The sequence below is a fragment of the Phyllostomus hastatus genome, unplaced genomic scaffold (assembly GCF_019186645.2).
Source record: "Phyllostomus hastatus isolate PE091 unplaced genomic scaffold, TTU_PhHast_1.1 phas_contig_86, whole genome shotgun sequence".
Taxonomy (NCBI): domain Eukaryota; kingdom Metazoa; phylum Chordata; class Mammalia; order Chiroptera; family Phyllostomidae; genus Phyllostomus; species Phyllostomus hastatus.
In genome coordinates, this window is record NW_025333977.1 from 53,913,633 (window position 1) to 53,933,490 (window position 19,858).

At 35.6% G+C, this 19,858-nt stretch overlaps 2 pseudogenes; both read left to right on the forward strand.

Annotated features, from left to right (window-relative positions):
• The first annotated feature begins 1,890 nt into the window (after positions 1-1,890).
• Positions 1,891-2,382, forward strand: LOC123826768 (annotated as a pseudogene).
• A 14,735-nt stretch (positions 2,383-17,117) lies between these two features.
• On the forward strand, positions 17,118-18,126 carry LOC123827382 (annotated as a pseudogene).
• Positions 18,127-19,858: the final 1,732 nt, after the last annotated feature.

Genomic DNA, 19,858 nt, shown 5'->3' on the forward strand with positions numbered 1-19,858 from the left:
GAATTTTCTGTTGTTCTTTTATTGAAAACCTGATTTTTAATAAAATGACCATATTCTGTTATTGAGAAAACAATTTTGATTTAAGTATTTTGAAAAGTGCTTCTTGTTTTGTACTATTAAACTGCCTGTTTTCACTTGTATTGACAAGAGACAGAGGAACAAAGAAGCAGAAAGAGAATAAAAATCAAAATATATTTTAAAGGCAATACTTTTTTGATTTAGATTCAAATTTACATATAATTGTTTTCTTAATTTATCTTCCTGATACTTTGTTATTAGTATATAGAAACACAACAGATATTTGTGTATTATTAAGTGCCTAGAATAAATTTTACTAAGAAGTAAAAGACCTGTACTTTGAAAACTATAAGACACTGGAGAAAGAAATTAAAGAAGACACACATAAATGGAAGCACATAGCATGCTCATGGGTGGGAAGAATTAACATTTTATCATGCCCATACTACCCAAAGTAATCTATAGCTTTAATGCAATCCCTATCAAAATACTAATTGCATTTTTCACAGAACTAGGACACTTTATGCAGAACCATTAAAAAATCCTAGTAGCCAAAGCAATCTGGAGAGAAAAGAACAAAGTTGGAAATACCATGTTCCCTGATTTTAAGCTACACTACAAAGCTACAGAAATCAAAGCAGTATGGCATTGGCACTAAATCAAATACTTAGATCAATGGGCCAGAATAGAAAGCCCAGCAATAAATCTACACTTATACAGTCAATTAATCTATGAAAATGAGACAAAATACACAATGGGAAAAAAAAAACAGTCTTTTAAACAAATGGTATTGGGAAAACTGTACAGATACATGCAAAAAAATAAAACTGGACCACCTTCTTGTACCATATATAAAAATAAACTTAAAATGGGCTAAAGAGTCAAATATAAGACCTGGAACCATAAAATTCCTAACAGAAAACATGACAGAAAACTATGGTATTGGTCTTAGTAATATTTATTGAATATGTCTCCCTAGACAAAGGTAATAAAAGCAAAATAAACAAACGGGACTACTTCAAACTAAAAAGCTTTTGCACAGAAAAATAAACTATCAACAAAATAAAAAGGCAACCACCTACTAAAACTACTGAATGGGAGAAGATATTCAGAAATTATATGTTCAATAAGGTGTTAATACCCAAAATCTCTAAAAACTCATACAACTCAACATGATTTAAAAAAAAACAAACAATCTGATTTAAAAATAAGTAGGGGATCTCAATAGACATTTTTCCAAAAAGGACATACAGACAAATAATAGATATATAAAAAGATGCCCAACATCACTAATCATCAGGGAAATGCAAATCAAAAGCACAATGAGACATTATCTTACACCTGTCAGAATGACTATTATTAAAGTCAATGGACAAAAATGTTAGTGAGATTGTGGAGAAAAGGGAAGCTACCTGCTCTGTTGGTGAGAATGAGGGTTGGTGTAGCCACTGTGGAAAATAGTAAAAAAAATTCCTCAAAAAATTAAAAAGTACAACTACCATAAGACTCAGCAATTCCACTTCCAGATATTATCCAAAAAAAAAAAAACACTTATTCAAGAAGACATATATACCCCTATTTTCATTCCAGCATTATTTACAATAGCCAAGATATAAAAACAACCTAGGTATCCTTTCACAAATGAATGGATAAAGAAGATGTGGTATACATATACAATAGAATATTATGAGCAATAAAAATAAATAAATATTACCATTTATGACACCATGAAGAAACCTGCAGATTATTACGCTAAGTGTAGAAAGACAGACAAGACAAATACTAAATTATTTCACTTATATCTGTAATCTATAAAAAGCAAAATAGGCCTTGCAGACACCCCCATTGCCTGGAATCTTCCCGCACCTGACCATGATCGACCCCACTGTCTTCTTAGATGTGACTGCCCATGGCAAGCCCTTGAGCCACATTTCCTTTGAGCTGTTTGCAGACAAAGTTCCAAACACAGCAGGAAACGTTCATGCTCTGAGCACTGGTAAGAAAGTATTTGGTTGTAAAGCTTCCTGCTTTCACAGAATTATTCCTGGATTTATGTGTCACGGTGGTGACTTCACATGCCACAATGGCACAGGCAGCAAGCCCATCTACGGGGAGAAATTTGATGATGAGAATTTCATCCTGAAGCACACAGGCCCTGGTATCTTGTCCATGGCAAATGCTGGACCCAGCACAAATGGTTCCATTTTACATCTGCACTGCCAAGGCTGAGTGGCTAGATGGCAAGCCTGTGGTCTTCAGTCAGGTGAAAGATGACATGGATATTGTACAGCCATGGAGTGCTGTGGATCCAGGCATGGCAAGACCAGCAAGAAAACCATGATTACTGACTGTGGAGAACTCTAATAAATTTGACTTGTGTTTTATCTTAACCACCAGACCATTCCTTCTGTAGCTCAGGAGAGCACCTCTTCACCCCCACCTGCTTCGAATGTTTTATAATTTTTGTGCTCTCATTGCAGTTCATTGTTTCCCATATTTTCCCACCCCTTCCAAGCCTGGCTGGATTGCAGAGTTAGGTTTATGATTATGAAATAAAAACTAAACAAACAAAACAAAACAGAAGCAGACGCACGGATAACAGGGAACAAACTGATGGTCACCCAAGGAGAGGGAGGAGAAGAGACTGGTAAAAAGGTAAAGAGGAATAAGTGGTACAAACTTCCAGTTATAAAACAAATACGTCATAGGGATGTAATGCACAGCACAGGGAATACAGTCAATAATATTGTAATACCTTTCCATGCTGAAATGGTTACTACCTTTATCATGATGACCACATCGTTGTAAGGTATACAAATGTCAAATGACTATGTCGTACAGCTGAAACTAATATAATATTTTATGTCAACCACAATTAAATTTTTTTAAAATTTGAGACAATGGCAAAAAAAAAAAAGGTAATACTTTGAATGATAAAACCTAATAATATTCCCCAGGGAAAGAAGTGTAATAAAATGCAAGGCAAAATGTTTTAAAATATAAAATAACAAATGACACAGTGTGACTTATGCAATAAAATTAAATCTAAGTAAGACGAATATAAAAACATCAGTCTCTTGAGGGGTACAGATGGTTGCAAAGTTATTATATATATTTCCATGCAAAATTTGATTAGCCAGCCTTGTGTCTGTCTGTGCTTAAAGGCTTCAGAATTAAAGTTTAATCACTCCCAGATTTTAAGCATCTGTTTTCACATGCAACTTATTTTTTTAAATACACATTTACACATTTCAGAATTATTTCCTAATTTTCCTAATACTTAAGCCTTCACATCAAGATCAGCTGTATGACATAGTGAAAGGAACATGACTTTCAGAGTAAGGGGACCTGGCTCAGCTCTTGCTTTTGTTTACTGTCAGTATGTCAGTTAATTTACAAGACACAAGTTCTTGATAAGTTAAAAAAAGATACAAATTAAAAATAGTTCAAGGTGGCAAAATGTTTTTTTAGTGCATTTGATAATGTAATGAACTAAGTTTGGAAATTCTAAATGACTTTAGACTTTAAGTATTATTGTCATTTAGCAAAAATTATACAAAAAAGACAATACGATAGTTGATGACAAAAAAATGGCTTTGAATTGCTAGTTCTACTTCTTGCTAGTTGTGGGCCTCTCAGCATTTGTTTCCTGTCATTGAGGATGTTATTCGAACTTACTTTACAGTTTCCGGTAAAAATCAAATGACTTATTTGTGACAAGACAATTGCTCCCTGGAGAACATTTTAGGACCCCTATGGCTAACCAGAACTCAGTTTTAGGAACCCTACAACTAGATGGGTCTCAATTCAAAAGCCATACATTGAAATAATTTATCAAAACTATACCTAATTTTCAAAAGCTTAAAATTTTTTTTGTTAATAAAAATATGAGAATTAAAAAAACACAAAAAATATATGAGAATTTGATGGCAGGACAGTCTTACAAATAAAAGAGAAAATTACTGAAAAGAAAATTTTAAATGTGTTCTATGTACATTTAAATAGATTTATGTCAATCTCTTTCTCTCATGCACACACACACACATGTGCGTACATAGGATTTTCTGTTCCTATATGCTGCCAAGAGTAGCATTTTGCTAAGGCAAAAAGCAGAGGCAGCCTATTCTCATTCCAACATAATACCCTTGAGACATTTCATTTTCCTGAGTCTTTTATATGCAGTTATGGGAGGAATATGAAAGCCAGCTTCACATACGGAGATGATACACGCTACTGAAGTGCCTCCTTTGTTTCCTACTGTGTCTGCCTATTGTCTCTTCTGTTTGTACCATCCCAACCTTGCTGCAAGGTTCCCATGTTCACTGGGTAGCATTAGATCCATGGTTACACATCTGCTGGCCCTATTTGTCTCATTAGTATGAATCTGAGGAGCATTCTTTAAAGGAATAGGAACAATGGGGCGTTAAAGTACTGCTTTGCCTTTTTTTGTTTTATGTTTACTTTCCACATCCATATACACTCTCACAACCTTTCCTGGCAGATGCTTTAAAATGAAATTTAGTTCTAATTCATGTTTGCAGTAGAATAATACAATGCCATTATAACTATTTTATGGTATCAAGCACTGGTATCATCATTCCCATTATCCCCAATACTGATATCGAATGACAGTAGCACAAATACTAATGTTTAACCAAAAGCTAGCCCTACATGTATCATTCCACATCAGCAACACAACTAAGTTCTTCTGACCCTCAAATCAGATAGCTTCATTTCATCTTTGATAACTCTTTAGCGGAATTGCAAAATAGTTTGTCCTTCACTGTTAAAATGCAAATATCTGTGGAAATATAACATTGTAGGCATATTCACTTATTCTAGAACTGAGGAGGTTGGTGCCCTTGCTCTAATAAAAATCACTAAGGATTTCCATGAACCCATCCAGGACAGTGTTCAAAATGCCTAATCAAGGCCCACAGGTAGGACATCTCCTGAAGATGTTTCACTGAAAGGCCATATCAGCATTTGAATTTCAAGAGAAAGCCAGATCAGGCCAGAGAGAATTGTCTGAAATGAAGTTATGAAGATTAAAAGAAGAAAGTGAATACTAATAAGGCAAATAAGGAAGCAGGGTGGTTAGGGGTTAGTGCTTGGAAGGGAAATAGCTACAGAGTGCAGATGACTGAGATTGCTTTTTTACCTGCATGAAGATAAATGGTAAGGCCTCCTGGGAGCAAACAATAAAGTGGTAGACAGACAAGTCTGGAAGAAAAAGTGTCCAAAATATACTACAAGAAAATAAAAAGGTCAGGAATTTAGATGCCATTGCTATAGGGTAACTTCATTTCCTAGGATTGCCCAGTCTTTCTGGCCCAACTGAAGACTTCCCAGTACCACCTTGTCCTCTGACTTTTGACCCTTGTCAAATGCAATGTCTTTTTTATTCCCCACCACTGCCTAGCACCACTACCAGAAACTCTGAGAGTTTGAATCTTAACCCAATATGTTCAAACAGCCCTGACACCCAACAAGATTGATGTAACTCTGCAGATCTATATACCAACAGAACTGAGAAAGGCTGTAGACCTATGTTACTCTGAGTATTAATTCCTCTATAAAAATATTATCAAATAATTCTATTATTTAGTCTGTCTTCAAAAAAAAATACTTTACAGCTGTTAAAGGGGAAAAAGCCAAAAGTAAAGAGGTTCTTAAAAGGCAAAGAAAAGCTAGATTTTTAACATCTAGCCCCTCACAAATGAGGTTCCCAAAGGAACTCCCTGATAAGCCACCTGAATACTAATCTTCGAGTCTCAGAGCCTGTTTCCTTGGGACCCTAACCTGCAACAATTGATCCCAAAAACAGTATGAAGAAGCAAACACTAAAGGAGGATTTTAGTGATGAAACACCCGTGTCCCCACTGTTAAGGACCTCTTCATTCAGGTGCAGCACTGGAACTATCTGACAGGCAATATTATACATGATTAACACTAAAGTGATTAAAATGCTCACAGGTGGTGAATTGGGAATTGACACGAGTGGCAAGGAGAGGACTGATGGTTCAATGCCTCAGGTGTTTGAGAAGTGCTGGAAAAAAGGGTAATTATAAGAACAATGGCCTCAGAGAATTATTATTGGAGGTAATCAATGCACTAAAAAATGACAATAAAGCCTGAGAGTGATTAATAACCAGTTAAAGGCTAAGTGTGAAAGCCAGAGGAACTTTCTGGCAAGATAAAAAAAAAAATACCCTCATTTTTTGCAACCACATGATTATTTTTCCTGGTTGGCTCCAGAGGACACTGTTAACCAAAATATTAAGGAATATTGTGGTGATAAGGGTATCATTACCACCAGGAAGCTTAGTTGTGGTAATCCTTTGCAAGACAAAACTAACCGTGTAAGAAGCTTTTATAAAACTAGGCTCAAGGGAATGGGTAGGTCCTCAGAACAACAGAAGCCAAGTGATGCACTTAGTTGCAGAAGTCAGGAGTGTGCAGTCATCTTAATGAGATAAAGTTGCAGCAGCAGCCCCTGGGGCCTGACCTACAGATTGATATGGGGATGACTGTTAGGACTAACGAAACCTAGGATGCCAAATAAATGTTTGTTTAATTTGTACAAACACAAGAGTTGAAGTACAGGTCGGAGGTCTAAGGAAAGCCATCCTATTAAAAATTTGTATTCCTTTCCCAATATTCATATCTGAGCAGTTTTCAGACCAAGACCCACTCACTGAATGAAGCAGAGGCTTTGTTCCCAAGAGGAAGAACCCTGTATACAGTGGTTATCTCCTGAGACCTATTTTAAAGGGCAAGTAACCATATTGGGAAGGGATATACTCATACATTTCCAAGATTTTTAGACGTAGAATTTGGATTACTGCAAGTTGAGTTCCTTAGAAAATAAACAGTAAGATCAAGTTTCATGTGTGGGATAGTTAGGGATACTTTAAGGATATAAATCTGTGGAAATAAAAGTGCAGAAGCAAGAGTGTCAGAACTGTACAAGTTGAGGGTGGTGATGGCCCAATGACAGACTTGTCAACCCTGCTTGGATTTCTGGAGCTAGACTAGCCCCTTCGAATTGTCCTAAGTTGTGCTAATATCTTGGCCCACCCTGAAAAGGGGCATGACTTTGGGCAAAATGGCTTTCTACAGTTAAAGCTATTCCTGAAAAGACACTCAGCAGCAGGGGCAACAAAATGCTTGTTGAAGGGGATTTGCACGACATTTTCCCATGTCCACCACAGAGCCAACTCTGGTACTTGGTAATAATTCTTTCTGTCCTTCCAAGCCCACAGAATGTAGACACAAAGAGTGAACTCTACTGTAAATTATGAAGTTTGGGTGAGAAGGACATGTCAATGCAAGCTCATCAATTATGACAAATGCACCACTGTGTGGGAGGATGTACAAGGATACACCTCTTTTGAAGGGAAAATATCTGCACCTTCCCCTCAAATTTGCTGTCTACCTAAAACAACTCTAAAAAAATAAATAATTTGAAGAAATACTTACCTAGAGTTTGTCTCAGGTGAAGAGCACAGTGTATTATTAGTCTGTGAACCCTGGAGATCTCAAGTGAAAATTAGTTGTAAATATTATAAATGTTCAAATAAAGTTAAAGACTTTTCCCCTCGAAATGTTGTTTCTCAAGAATGAGAAAATTGTCTTGTTTTCAAGTCCTTTTCATATAAAAAGAGGAACTCATTTTAATACAATGATAGCTTCAAATGACCTACACCTGTGTTAATTTGAGATGCCTTAGAAATCAACTCACAGAATAAATAAGAAAGAAGGCCAAAGGCTTAATACAGGTGTAACCATTTTTCATGTGAGTTCAAATTCAGAACTGAAAGTGTTGGACCACACTGTAAACAATTTCTAATGATACCTTTTGCAAGTACCACTATGAGGATTGTGGAGAAAAGATCGCAAATATATACTGAATAAACACAAAAATGATTGTCCTAATCCAAAGTTTATCAGCCTTTGTTCTATTAACATTTTTGGCCATAGACGTCTGCACTGTGGGTGACTATCCTGTGCACTGTAACATGTTTGGGACCCTTCCTGGCCTCCACCCACTAGATGCCAGTAACATTCTCTCCTCGGTTGTGATGTGATGACCAAAAATGTCTCCAGGCATTACCAAATGTCTCCTGAGTGGAATGCACTTACACACACTCCACTGTTACATGAATAAATTTTGTGAATTGAGTTAAAATGTACTATGATAACATGAGATTCAAATTCAAAAAGGGCCATATCTCCATCAGCTCAGACAATAGCAAGGCTTATGTGCTCCACAGAACGGTTAGAGGACTCTAGGGATGATGGAGATGTGGATGTTGAGACCCAAGAGAATAGTCTGAATAAAGTTGTTCCATAAAATATGAGTAAAAATATAATATTTTACTGTTATTTTTAGAGCATGTAATTTTATGTAATGATTCAATTAAATTAATGAATTATCTAAGGCAGGTATTTTCCTCTTTTATTGATATTTCTAAATTTAGAGGCTATTTTTATTGAGAAAAAAATCAGTTTCCTTTTTTTCCCTTTATTGAACAATAGAGTTATCAGCTTTCCTGAAACCATAGAATCTAAGCATTTAGAGCTATATACAGTAGTCGCTAGTTATATATGGCTATGAGCAAGTCTAAGTTTAGATATGCTATAAACATAAAATATACAATGGATTTTAAAGAACCAATATGAAAAAAAATAATGTAAAATTCACTTATAGCATTTAACATTCATATTAAATTACCATTATTGTATCATTTACAATTGCTTGTAAATGATGAAATTATATTATTTTGGATATATTAGTTTAAATCAAGTATGTTATTAAAATCAATTTTACCTGCTTCCTTTTCTAATGTCCACCAGAAAATTGAAAATTACATATGTGGCTCATGTTATATATCTGTTGAATATTGCTGCATAAGTCTAGCTTGAGAACTATTAAATGGACCCCTGAGCCTTACGAGAAGCCATTTAATTTCCTAGAGGATTCACAAATGTCAATAGATTAAAACAAAGAAAACAAAACACTATATTTTTCAAGTAAAATATTTAACTCCAGTGTACTTTTTTGTGAATCCAATTTCAAGTGAAAATTAGTCACTCTTGCTGTACCAATTTTTACAATTAAATTATAACTAATATCCATAATTTCTTATTGAAAAAATTATACCCACTGCTTGATGAGAGTTTGAAAATAACAAATGGCTTCTCATGGAGTACTGACAAAATGTGTTGTACAAATAACAATAATACTTTGTGGAAAAATGTAATCAAAACTTCTTTTGAATCTGTTATTATAATATAAGAACTTGTTTTTTATTTTGAAATATTTCTTGCTATTTATTAATTCAAATACTATTATCCTCTTACAATTAATTTTGCACACCAATTTTGTAAATTTGTTTGACATTGTGAATATGATTCTTTTTTCAAAATAAATGCTTCAAAACATCTTCAAAAGAGTACTCTTTTTAGAAAATAAATTATAATATGAAATATTTAAAGAATTCTGGATCAATGGATACACAGACATAATATATTCAGTATTGTAACTTTAAAAGATTAAAAAGAGATAGATATCATTTTAAAGGATACACACACACACACAAGTATATCATTGATTAAAGAACTGTGAAATATAAAAATCATCTCCATAAAATGAGATATCCTATTAGGCACTAACTAATATCTAGCCCCTCTCGTCCTATAGCTAATGAGCACAGACATAAAAAACACACTTACTAAGGCCTTTACAGCAAAGACATGGTTTGCTGGCAAAAGATAAATTCAAGTGAAAAAAATGAATCTCAAGGCCAATTATATTTCAAGTAGTAAGTTTTAAAGGCTTAATGCTTTTAAACTAAGGCTTTAGAAAACAGACCAGAGTGCATTTCAAGAAACAAAATTAACCCCAAGGGGCCTGGAATCTCATAATTCCATGAAATCTTAACTTCATACCAATTACTTTTTTCATGCTTTGAGAAAATGAGCAACATAGTGCAAATTACATAATGTTGCCTACAAGTCAGATTTTACTTAGCCTCTGTCGTTACGCTCTCCACTCCAGCCAGATTAACCAATTGCCAGCTTCATACAGTAGTTTAATTGATTCAATTTACAGGTTTGGGACTGACTGTGTTATGAAATTGGACCACTCTTTGGTAGAAAATAACCAAAATCCTCCCAGAGTAAGACAGATATTTGGCTTCATTACAAGGTAACTTCTTTTCTTCTTTCTCATGTGTGTTGCTGGGGTTATTTCCCTGGATTCATCTGTACACTTCCAGGTTACAAAATTAGATTCCAGACCTTCTGTTACAGAAGCTGCTGGAGGCCTGCCCAACATCCATTCCTTCGTCTTCCATACTAATGGATTTTTTTTTTTTACTGAGCAGCAATGAGTCCAGCTAAAATATTCTATCTCCCAGTCTCCCTTGAAGCTCGCATATCTGTTAGCAAAATTCTAGTCAATTAAATGTAATCAGATTTCTTTGAGAGAGGCATGAGCTCTTTCACTTTTTCTAAAAGAAGTCCCTTGGTTTTTCATACTTGGTCCCTTAACCCATGTTCTTTTTCCTGCCCAATATGTTAATGTGCTGTCTGGAGGTACAGCAGAAGCCTTGCAATCATGAGCATGAGATCTCAGTGTAAGGATGACAGAGTAGGCAGATAGATTCTGGGTCCTTACAAAATCTTGAAGTTGCACCAGTTCTGGATTGCCTACTGAGGACTCGATTAGGTAAGGAAAATCAGCCCTGACCTGTTTACACTGTATTTTATCATTCACATAGTTAGTTAGTGCAGGCACTACTAGTTCGCTATTCATTTCTGCTTTCCCACATTGTGACTTAACCCTAGCCCTATTCAGTAAGACTTGTAATTATCTCCTGTTCTGGGAGCCTACATTGCTGTTATGGCATTTCCTGGTAAGGTACCTCCATTGCTGTCTGTGGAGCATTCAGCACCAGCTGGATGACTTTACACATATTGGATGCCTCTCCTCAAGCACCAGAAGCTGGGTCAATGTCCGAATCATTGTCTCATGCAAGTGGCCAGAGTCAGGTTTCTAACTTGGAGTCAATTCCACCTGAGCCCTGCCCAGGACATCCTGAAAGATGCCAGCCCCTGATTGAATCATGTGGTCCTTTTCACTCCTCTACTTTAGAACTCTAGTTTCATAATTAACCCTTTCACCTGACTGTTCTGTCTATAGAGCACAGTTCTCAAATGGGGTGGTTTTGCCCCCAGGAGAATACTGGAACAGTCTAGAAATGTTTTTGTTGTCACATGGTTGGGTGTAGAGGGGTTGCTACTGGCATCTAGTGGACAGAGGTGAGGGATGCTGTTAAATATATTAGAATGCACAGGAAGAGCAGGCAGCTTCCCACAAGAGAAGTACATAGTACAATGCCAATACTGTCAAAGCTGAGGTAGGTAATCTGCTCTAGGGTGATGATTTTATCCCTAGCTGCAGTTTAAAATAAAATAAGACATTTTCAAACAGTCCCTGTGCCTGAATTCCATTCACTGAGATTCTGATTTAACATTTCTGGAGTGGGGCCCACACCAATTTGAAACTGCTCTATTGACAGCCAAGGTTGAAGACCATTACGGTAATAATAGCAAATCCTTGATTCTGGAGTCCTGGCTGAGTGAGAGACTTGCCCTAAGATGGCAAAAAGTGAATCTAAGCCAGAATGAAAAAAGAAATACCCCTTGAGAAACTAAATGAATGAAAATCTAATCACCTCTTTTATTACCCCTATGATAACAGGCCTCCCCTACTGTCAAATACAAAGAGGTAGGCTAACCATCAAGCTGAAGGGAGGACTTTCTGTGAAAGAATTAATCCCAAACTGAAAAACCAGGAAGGTAAGCAAAAGCTGTTGTAGAAAATGCACTGTGAAGAAAAGATGTTCAAGAATCAAAATAGAGTATGAGTAACTCAAAGGTGTTAAAGGCCCCTTTACAAAATTATTAAAATGTATGGCTGGCTATACATCTATCTTTATAGGTTCATGGTTACACCTATAATCATCTAGTTGTCCTCCTTCATCCTGATTATAAGGTAATGCAGATGGATAAATGAAGCAGCTATATGCCAGGGTAGGATTTGGACTAAACTCTTCTTTTATACAAAAATTCTTTAATATTGTTGTAGTATAATATACTATTTTATGAAACATTAAAATAGTGTGAGTTTAGTGTTAAAGAGTTGGAAAACAAAAAAATGAGGAATAAAAAAGAAATGAAATAAAATGCCAGCTTATAGAAGCAACCAACAAGGTATGTATGCATGCATATATTATGAAAATTAGTGTAATCTAAGGGCTTAATTGTATTGAGCAATAACCGAAACTTTTTCTTTAGTGTTATTTTCACATTCTGGCCCTAAACAATTCTGCCGGAAATACCCCAATATCTGAAATTGGTATAATTGTGTCTGTCAGCTTGTTAACTACCGGTTTATTTGCATCTCACAAAATAACCTGAACCCAGTGACACTTTTTTTAGTGTAATACCAAATATTGTATCATGTTTGACTGTAAGATTTTTAACTAGTAAATCATGCATTTGAAACAGTTTCTGCTCAGGTTTTTTTTTTCAAATTTACAGGGACCTATTCAGTTAAGTTTGTTATATATGGCCAAACCCATCTTAATTTTGCAGTATCTACACTCTGCATTACATCTTTGACTTCTGTTTAGTTTCATAATTTACTTGAAATATAGCTATGCAATGAAAATCTGTGCCTGTAATATTCCAATGCTAATTAAGTAATAGTTTCTTCTCTCAAGGATGTTTTTCACCACTGATTGATACATAGATCTCTGGCAGTAAAATGATTAAGTCCAACACTTCATCTTTCATCTTTATGGGCAATTCATCAACCATCAGTGAAGTCTTGATTACAATATTGAGAGTGGGCCACTTGGTCATATTCATTGTGTACATTCCAAACTATAGATAAAATGCAGTAAATGAACTACTGACATAAATAACACAAGTATATACACAATATTTTTCAGTTGTCTGTCATGTAGTCCAGTGGCTTTTCAGTAATATTTTACCAAATCTATCAATGAGAAATTCAGTTTTCATTGCAGTCCAGTAAGTATAATTGAAGCAAATTTTTCTATGAAGCTTATTCTTAGAATAATGCATGCAAGGCACTTCAATGTTTTCTACCTTATAGTTATGAACTTAAAAAAATTTCATGTGACTTACTAGTGAATTTCATTATGTAGTTTGAAAAATATTAAACAACATTATGTAACAGAAACTTAGACATCCAGCCAAGATGGAGGCATAGGTAGATACTTTGCCTCCTTGTACAACCAAAAGAAGGACAATAACAAATTTAAAAACATAAAACAACCAGAACTGACAGAAAATTGAACTGTATGGAAGTCCCACAACCAAGGAGTTAAAGAAGAAACATTCACCCAGACCAGTAGGAGGGATGGAGATGTGCAGCCAGGGTGGAGAGGACTCACCACAAAGTGGTGGCTGGCAGAGCTGGTGGTCCCACATTCACGTGCGGATAAACAGGAAGGAACAACTGGGGAGCAAGACAGACCATGCAATCCAGGGTTCCAGCGTGGGGAAATAGAACCTCAAACTGTCTGACTGAAAACACCCGTGGAGGCTGCAGGGGCAGGAGAAACTCCCAGCCTCACAGGAGAGATTGTTGTAGAGACATAAGAGTCCTAGAATGTACACGAGCCCATGTACCCGGGAATCAGCACCAAAAGGACCCAATTTGCTTGTGGGGAAGTGACTGAAAGCCAGCCAAGAGCTGCACAACCAGCATTGTTCCCTCTTGGATCCCTCCCCCACATATAGCACCACAAAGCAGCGAAATGAGTTGCCCTGACCTGGTGAATACCTAAGGCTCTGGCCCTTACTACATAAGAGGCACACCGAGGCAAAGAAATATGGCCCAAATGAAAAAACAGATCAAGACTCCAAAAATAGAACTAAACAAGAAGAGACAGCCAACCTATCAAATGTAGAGTTCAGAACATGGTAATCAGGATGCTCACAGAAATGGTTGAGTATGGTCGCAAACTAAGCAAACAACTAAAACAAGAACAAAATCACAAAAATGGAGATTACATGGAGGGTTGTCAGTGGGGAGGGAGAGAGGAAAAGCAGGGAATGGGGGAAAGGTTACAGGGAATAAGAAGCATAAATGGTAGGTACAAAATAGACATGGGGAGGTTAAGAATAATATGGGAAATGGAACTCAAAGAACCTATACGTATGGCCCTTGGACATGAACTAAGGTGGGGGAATGCTGGTGGGTGGGGGTGTGCAGGGTGGAGGGGAATAAGGGGAGAAAAAAATGGGATAGCTGTAATAACATAATCAATAAAGTATATTTTTTAAAAAATAAACTTATAGACTATCAAAGAAAATTTTAAAAACAAAGAAAAACAGTGACAAAAGTGGGGATTACTAAATTAAAAAATGTAATAAATAGTTCAACATTTTATAACTTGTAAATTTTATAATTTCTTAAAAGCCCAAAATTTTGAACATATACTTTTCAATATAACAGAATTGTTTCAGTTCCCCATAGTACTATGCTAAAGATTACATTTTATCTTTTTGTTAACATTTTCCATGTTATTTGGCTTAATTTTCTAATGTATTACCAGTATATATTTATTCTTGTTTATTCATACAAAACCTCCAAAATTAAAAAATTGAAGATTTTCTTTTTGTAATCTAACTTTATATCTTCACTGCTTCTAATTACACTTAATAAACACATTATAACAATATTTATTAAGAAATATTGAAGTAACAGAACAGATACATCCTCAATGTTAATTAAGAGGAGTTCCACTTAATAAAATATATGGCTAAAGAATGCCTTGTCCTTGACAACACAAGATAATCATTATGACACACATATGAGGAAAAAGCCTATTAATCTGTATTATGGAAAAAGATATTTGTCAATAAATAATTACACTTCATTTCATGTAATTGATATTTCATTGTGAATATGTTAATTAAATATGAAATCTTTATTCCAAAGAAAGTGTTCAACAAATACCACTTTCCCAGAGAAGGTGGCATTATTACTAAAATTAAATAATATTATTTAATTTAAGGTGTTTTTCTTTTACTAGCTGTACATATAGAAATTAACAATATAATTACTTCTAAAAGGAACTAATTGTAACCATACAAGCAGCTCAAACTATGCTTATACCTTTCTTTTATTTAAATTCCTATAGTATCAAACATTCTATATATGTATGTGTGGAATCATAGGGAAAAAAATTTCCCTAAGAGAATTCAGAGCAAAAAAAATCATAGATTTTTATCAGCAGCTTCTTAACATTTTAATTTAGATTAATCTCTTGAAAGCAAATTACTGTCTTATCCTCTGCTTATGAGCCTTTTTTCCTTAGACAGATTCTCTATGAGAATCTCTTAGACAGATTACAACTTCATATCTTTCCACGGATTTGTTTTCATTTCTTCATATCTACATTTTGCATTAGGGTATCTCTCCAGAGTTCTACCAGATTATTCAGATAAAACCTTATGAAAATTTAAATTATGCTTTAAGAATGCCTCTCTTTAATTCCTGAGGTAAAATACAAGGTGATATTTGACAGAAGTTCAGGTATTCATGTTTTCATTTTGTTATAAAATTTTGACGTATTTATTTTCAAATTTAAAAATTAAGAAGATTTGTACCTCAAGTTTAGATGTACAGATCTAAGTGAACATGAAATTATTAATTTCTATATCTATGCTCAATGAAAAAATATTAAATTAAATGATATTTTATTTCTGTAATAATACTAACCTATTTGTTGGTCACTTTCTCTGGGATAGGCAGATATATCATACTTGGGCCACATCCAACTGGAAATCTGTGATAGTGGTTTATGTAGGAAAGAAAAATCCCTAGATACACTCTTTTCATTTCTTTACAGAAATTGAAGAGTATATTTCCCTTTAACTGAGAGTTTGTTTAGAAAAAGATACAGAATTTGAAGGTAGACTAACTTTTTAACAAATATATTTCAACCTGTGTTCAAGAGCAAAAAGAGAACATTAGAGTATCCAAAAGCAACTCGTTTGTTTGGCACAGCACTGAAAATGTTAAATATTATGTGAGCCTCCAGAAAAGATGTTACTATCCTTAGATAACATATTTATGTATAGTTAAAAAATTTTGTGCAGTTTCAAATATATGCATATATATTTTTAATCAGCCTTCTTTATTTTGTTTTTGAAAGAAGTATTACTAAATAGTTAATAAGTTTCAGGTGCTTTCAAATTTTAATAATATATTTAATTGTGCTAAAGGTAAAAGCTGATAACCAAGGTGTGATTTCCACTGGGCCTTAGGAGTAATGACTGTTGGCCTTTGCATAACCTCCTAGCCTCAACACTTCCACACACACAAACACACTGAGTCAACCTCTGTCATCAGTTACTCACTCACAGCTCCAAAGCTGAACTGGGCCCTCAGCGGCTCAAACTGAGATTCCCCAGAGAGTCAATTAGAATTACACGGCAACTGCAGAGGGCAACATGTGGACATGACATTTTTCCTAACTGAATGGGAGCTGACTTTGCCCTAGTTTGTCCATATTGCTCTTACCACTACTGACAATGCATGAAGTAAGCTATTCGAGCAATTAAAGACTTTCTTTGGAACTCACATTCAGTATTGACATTGGAGGGGTGCTTTGGTATTTGAAAAGAACGATGCTACAAAACTTATCATGAATTTAATTAGATTATTTCCCCTATACATTAATTCATATAGACAAATCAATCCCTACACTACAATGAAAACTATTAAATTTAGTTAGAGAAAAAAGTTGCCTTGTCCATGTTAAATCAGAGAGGTTTACTAATCCAGGAGAGACCTACCTATGTTGCATAAAATCATTTGTGGTCAACACAATTTAATTTTCCACATTATCAAGACTATTTTTGACTGATTTAAGTTTAAAATTGATTTGTTTTGCATGTAACTAATAATTTAATTATAATTAGTAAAGCCTTTAATGTTATATATTTATTTGGAAATAATTTAGGGCTATGCTGCTTGTCTTTCTGAGGTATCCACGTCCATCCTTGTCACTGCAGCAACACCATCACCCACCAGCACTATGACTGAACAGATGGCCCTTCGTGGAACTCTCAAGGGCCATAACGGCTGTGTGACCCAGGTTTCTACCACCCACCCCCCCAGTTCCCAGACATGATGTTCTCCACCTCTGGAGAACATCATCGTGTGGAAGATGATGAGAGATGAGACCAATTGCCACATCCCACAGCATGCCCTTTGGGGTCACTCTCATTTTGTTAGTGTCATGGTCATCTCTTCAGGTCACCAGTTTGCCCTCTCTGGCTCCTGGGATAGAAGCCTTCTCCTCTGGGATCTCACAACAGGCACAACCACGTGCTGACTTGTAAGCCATACCAAGGATGTGCTGAGTGTGGCCTTCTCTTCTGACAACCTGTAGATTGTCTCTGGCTCCTGAGATAAAACAATCAAGCTGTGGAATACTCTGGGTGTATGCAAATATACTGTCCAGGATGACAGCCACTCAGAGTGGGTGCCCTGTGTGCAGTTCTCACCCAACAGCAGCAATCCCATCATCATGTCCTATGGCTGGGGCAAGCTGGTCAAGGTACAGAAGCTAGTAAACTACAAATTGAAGACCAATCATATTGACCATACAAGGTACCGGAATGCTGTAACTGTCTCTCCGTATGGGTCCCTCTCTGCTTCTGGAGGCAAGGATGGCCAGGCCTTACTGTGGGACCTCAGCAAAGGCAAGCACCTTTACACACTTGATGGTGGAGATGTCAGGAGTACCCTGTGCTTCAGCCCTAATCACTACCACTCTGTGCTGCCGCTGACCCCAGCATCGAGATCTGGGACTTGGAGGACAAGCTGATTGCAGATGAACTGAAACAAGAAGTTATCAGTGCCAGCAGCAAGGCAGAGCAACCCCAGGGCTCTGGCCACCTCTGGCCTGATCTGCTGCTGGCCAGACCCTCTTTACCAGCTATATGGGCCACCTGGTGTGAGTGCGGCAGGTGACCATCGGCACCTGCTAGAAATATCTGGCAGAGCTTTAAACATAAAAAGAATTGGTTTTCTGACTTTAAAAAATAAAGAAAAGAGAAGAGAAAAGGAATAATTTAACTGTATAGGAAAAAATTAAATATCCTTGATTGAAATTACTAAAATTTTCAGTATACACACACACACACACATATTCAACTTGATCTGTTTCAAATTCAGCTTTCAAAGATGGTAATCTCAATCAGAACTAACCTCTTTCTTCATTCAGATATTCTCTTTCCACTGATAACATTCCCCGTAATCCAGTTTAAAATTTCAATTTCTCTTTCCACAGCACTTCAGATCACAAGCTTCCTCATTATGCTCCTTTATTGCCCTACCAGCATCTGACATGTTACATATTTTTGGTTGTATATTGTCTATCTCCTCCCACTGGAATGGAGATTCAGTTCATTGCTATACCTTCAGTGCATAGAACAATGCCAGTATATAAAAGGTGCTAAATAAATATTTGTAAGTGAATACATAAAAGATCCTTTTTCACAAAGAAAGATTTTGCCTAAAATTAGGCATGTGTGATTGATGAACCTGGTCATTAAAGTTTAGCTCAACAACTCACTTACTAGGTAATATGAAGTGAGCATACTCTACTCATTCTCTCCTAATGACTGCAACTATAAAGTTTGGAGAGAATGTGTGAAGCAGCCATTTGAAAACTCTGAAATGTAAATAGTGGCCATCAAATTGCAGTAGAAAGGAACAAAGTACCACTAAATCAGTAGTAAATTTACTTCCTCCCCACTTCGGTGTCTTCAATCTTGGACTCAGTGCAGCAAATAATGGAGAAGTAGGAACTGGCACATAGAGATTACTGAGAGAAGTCCTAGTACTAGCTTAATACACAGAAAATACATGTTATTTTCCAGTGCATATGGAGCACTCACGATAAAAGGTCATTTCCTGAGATGTAAAACAAACCTTAGCAAATTTAAAAGAATTTAATATCATACAAATTATGTTCTTACGCCATATGGAATTAAACTTGAAATCAATGACAAAAGATATAGAAAAAAATCTCAGAAATTATAAAATACATTGTTAAATAACCACAGATAAAAGAGGAAGTCTCAAGAGTAATTAAAAATATTTTGAACTGAAAAAATAAAAAATGCAACATATCAAAATTTGTAGAATGTGGCTAAAATAATGTTTACAGAAATACAAAAGAAAAAATGTCTCAAATCAATAACCTAAGCTTGAAAAAAAAACTTGAAAAAAAAACAGATAGAAAAATGACAGGGAAATAAACCAAAGACAAACAAAAGAAAGGAAATAATATAGATAAATCAGAAATAAAAAAGTGGGTACCTGGATAAGTCCATTTATATGTCATTCTTGAAAGACACAATGATGTTGAAAGGGTCAGTAGTTGCCAGGGCATAAGGATGAAGGAGGGGGTAACCTATAATACAAGAGAGTTTTGGAGTATGATGGAAAATTTCTGTATCCTGATGGAGAGGGTGGTTACACAAATCTATACATGTAATAAATTTCACAGAAGTGTGCACCAAAAGTATTAGTTTTACAGTAAATTTAAAAATACTTGTGCTAAGTGAAATAAGCTAGGTGGTGAAAGACAAATACCATATGATCTCACCTATAAGAGGAACTTAATGGACCAAACAAATAAATGAGCAAAATAGAACCAGAGACATGGAAATAAAGAACAAACTGACAATGACCAGAGGGGTGAGGGGAGTGGGT